Source organism: Alexandromys fortis, unplaced genomic scaffold, assembly GCF_014885135.2.
Source record: "Alexandromys fortis isolate MF-2015 unplaced genomic scaffold, M_Fortis_MF-2015_v1.1 scaffold_17, whole genome shotgun sequence".
NCBI lineage: Eukaryota > Metazoa > Chordata > Mammalia > Rodentia > Cricetidae > Alexandromys > Alexandromys fortis.
The window spans coordinates 10,996,287-11,000,661 of NW_026067896.1; positions in this window are offsets into that span (position 1 = coordinate 10,996,287).

The window sequence follows — 4,375 nt, forward strand, 5'->3', positions numbered from 1 at the left end:
AGAGACAGAGAGAAAGAGAGAGAGAGACAGAGAGAGAGAGACAGAGAGAGAGAGAGAGAGAGAGAGAGAGAGAGAGACAGAGAGAGAGAGAGAGAGAGAGAGAGAGAGAGAGAGAGAGAGAGAGAGAGCACTCAGGAGGAAGATCTGCTTGCCCTATCAGAAGGGGGTGAGGGAGTGGATAGGGCTTGTCTCTTAAAGGAAAAAGAACAGACCATTACAGGCAGTCCATAGTCACTTACTCTTTGCCAAAAATTCACTTCTTTAGAGACATTTGCATCATATTTTTATTCTGAGCACATAAGAAATATTCTTTACATTTTAGCTGATACTATGATTTGCTAAGAAGAATGACCTGTTAAAGGCAACAAAGTACAAATATGCTTTTTAAGAAAGAAATTTCAGAGAAAACTATGGATTATCCTATGAGATTATTGTCATATAGGAGTTTATAATTTCTTAAGGGTAGAGAAAGCCTCTGATAAGCCTGAGAAATAGCAATATTTCTGCTTACTGTAAATATGCATCCCAAGACACTAATAATTGTGGTAATGACTAAAGGAACCACAGGGTGAATGTAGGCATTGCTCTATAAACAGCAGTTAACCAGTAGCCCTACTCAAAAAAATGCTAAAGACTTTTCAAATACATAAATCGTGATGCAAGTTTTCAACCATTCCCTGTAACTGAAACCTCATTGCTATGCTTTAAGGGTAGTTTATTACAAGTCATTGATTTCCATATAATGGTATATGGTCAGCCAAGCTTTTAACAATATGAGATTATTGTAATAGGATGCAAGAACGTGATACTCTAAAAACATCAGAACATTCCCATGGCCCCGAAAACTTCTTCTAGATCCACTTAGAGTAAATTAAAATCCTGAAAGAAGAGCCAGAGAATGGTGTTTAGACAGGAACTGTAGTATCTTCAAAATCCTGATAGCTCACATCTGCATCCTTTGTTTTATAAGAGTAAAGCTCAAATATCCTGCAGGTTTAGGAGATGTTTCTTTCCTAGACTGGATGTGAACATTAAAAACTTGTGTAAATGTGGTTCTGAGTGTGAGTTTCTGCACATGTGTGCGGGTATTTTTGGAGAACAGAAGAGGATGTCATATACCATGGAGATGGAGTTGATGACAGCTAGTGTGGTTGTCTGATGTGGGTACTAAGAACCAAATTCAGATTCTTTATAAAAGCACTAAGCACTATTAACCACTGAGCTATCACTCCAGTTCTAGATCTCATTTTAAAAATTAAAATTATCTGGAGCTACTTGAACCTTTTCTCTAAATCCCTCGTATCTATTACAACTGAAAATGTGGTTGCTATAGCTCACATGCATGAGTTCATAATGATACAACATTGTTTATGGTGATAATGGAGAAGCCAAACATTTAATAAATTTTAAGAGCAGAAATTACACATCTGATTTAATCTCAGATGTAAGAATGAAAGGATTAAGAATTGACACACACCTTTCGTCCCAGTACTCAGGAGGTATAGGGAGAAAGATCTATGTGAGTTCAAGGCCATCCTGTTCTACAGAGTGATTTCCAGGAGAGCCAGGACTACACAAAAAAACCCCGCCTTGAAAAACAAAACAAAAATAATAAAATTCACACTAAAATCTTAAACAAATAGACAAGAGTATTGAATTTATGTAAAAAATAAACTTTAGTATTTTCTGAAAATGGGCCACACAATCAATAACAATAAATGAAAAATAATTGAAATGCAAACATTCTATTTGAATGGATTAGCTGTAGACGGCTTGAAAACAACACTTTTGTCTTATTTTCTAAACTCGTCTATTTGAGTCCCTTTACTTGCAGACATCCCAGCCCTAGAAAGCCATAGATAAAACACAAAGGGGCATTCTGCAATTCCTTTATGAGAGATTAGCTGACTGTGAGTCTGACTAATGAGGAGGGATTAAAGCATCTAAAATTTTATGAGCTAGATTGATCAGAATCTATCAGGGGGCTCTAAATCTACCTATGATTATATAATACTTGTAAACATGGATTAAGGAAATGCTTTTAACTCTAGAGAAAATGCATCTCTACACTGGATGGAAAATAAGACAGATAAAATATCTTTGGAGTGAAAGATGATATGGACATAGTTTGGTGCTTTTGAAAAAGGTGCCATAGTAAAGTGTTTGATGTAGATCACACTGAATCCACTGATGAAAATGCTGGAAAGCAACAGAAAATTTTAATATGAAGAAGTAACAGTTGTTTGAATTTTAGTTTTCTTTTTCAGGACATTTCTGAGAGTCTTTATATGTTACATACATAACCTTAATTCATTTTTGTTAATTCTTATGAATATGTGACATCTGTAGTCAGAAGCATATTCAGATTTTAGTCTTTTAATGATAGAAAATTTGTCTGTAATTGGTGTGTTAGTATCTACATTTCAAAAGCAAAGAACCTGCATGCAAACTGTGGATATGCTTACAGATACTAAAAAGCAATGCAAGCAGATTGAAAACAACCCTTTTCCAGATACTATACATGTCTTGATTGTGTCATCCGAGCTCCAACGTCCCTGGGCTCTGACTATGGGCTTTGAATATTGTCCTTCAAGACTCCCTTCTTTGCAAATAGGAAACTTTCAGTTGGAACCCACAATGTGATTCTCTTCCTCTTTCTCCTCTTCCTCCTTTTTAATTTGACATTTCTTACTCTATATTCTAAAACTGGGAGGAAGAATCTAGTCTATGCCTCATTTGGTGATGTCTTGTGCAAGGTAAAATCTTCACATGAGAGGCACAAAAAAAGTGTGTCCTTCAATCTCCTGAAGGAAGATTGTTCTTGCTCACCTCCTTGAAAATTCAGACAAATCCCTCCAAAGAATCCAAACTAGCCAGGTGATAGTGGCACACACCATTAATCCCTGCACTCAGGAGACAGGGGCAGGTGAATCTCTGTGAGTGTGAGGCCAGTCTGTTCTACAAGAGCTAGGTCCAGGACAGCCTCTAAAGACTACAGAGGAACCCTGTCTCAAACAAATAAACAAACAAACACAAACCAACCAACCAAACAAACAAACAAAGAAACAAAACTAGCTGGGCACCTCCTTGATTCCTTGACTCTGTAAGAATGGTCTTTCTCTGCCCCTGAGCTATAGTTACACCTTTTCTAAGGCAGAAGAAAGTCCATAGAGTGAAGGCCCTTTGATCTAGACACTGTTAATAATCTATATATGTATATAATTGTTGCCAAAATACCCAATGCTGCCAGGCATCTGGCTCTTTGAAACTACTTACCAGTTTTGTTGGCAACAAAGAAGGAAGCAATTTCTGCATGTTCTTGCAGTTCACACAGGAAGGGAAAGGACATGACTTAACTTAGAAGTTAACATGTTGGTAGCTTATAAGTTTTCATGCCAGGAAGTTGCTCAAAAGGAGAATAATTTTCCCAGAGAGATTGTTCTTTTCTCTTCCTTGTGACCATCATTTGAAGTCCAGTCTCAAGATTCCTTTCTCTTGTCCTGAGCTGTGGAAGATTTTTTTGACTGCAATGTGGTAGATTTCCTCTTCATATCATCCTCTATATGAAGATTGGTCTCTTTTGGGGAAAGGATTAGGAAAATACACACAAGTACCTGAGCCTGTCTAGTGGACTAGAGTGGTCAGGGTAAACAGTCAAGGATGCGCCTATATTGTGTAAGACAGCTGTACCTTTTGTTGTATGGCATTTTGTGTTATGAATAGCTGCAATTTCTGGGAACAGTGTGTGATGAGAGGTACTCAGATCACCAACTGTCCCCAGGATCACTGTTCAGAGAAAGTTCGGCTCACTTGCGATGAAATGTTTACAGACTGGGATGTCTGAGACTAGGCAAGGAGGAAGCTTAGGTGTTTAAACAGCTGGTGGTTTGAATATGGAGAACAGCAAACAATGAAATAATGTCATTTCTAGTTGTCACCACAAGGCGTGGAAATGGCAACACAGAATAAATTACCACCCCTACCTTCTTTGGTGGCCTAGAGCACATTGAACTACATTAGGGCATCACATGAGGGATGAATGCTCTTAAAATGGACTTGAGGACATGATTTTAGCTTTTTCATCCTTCTGTGTAAGATTCCAGAAAGTAAAACAGACAGTGAAGTTTTACTTGACACTGAAACTGTTGTTATCTTCAACTTAGACATCCCAGACTCTGAAAATGTGAAACTAAACAGCTACACTTTGTGAATTACTCAGTCTATCCAGCTTATCATTTTAGAAAGCTGGATGGTCAACTCTCCCTGCAAGGCATTTACCCCAAGGAAAAGAGGGTGAATACTTGTGCAAACAATGTAGTGTGAATATTCATGTGACTTAATTTTTAATAAGTCTAGTCTGGAAACAATCCGAAAG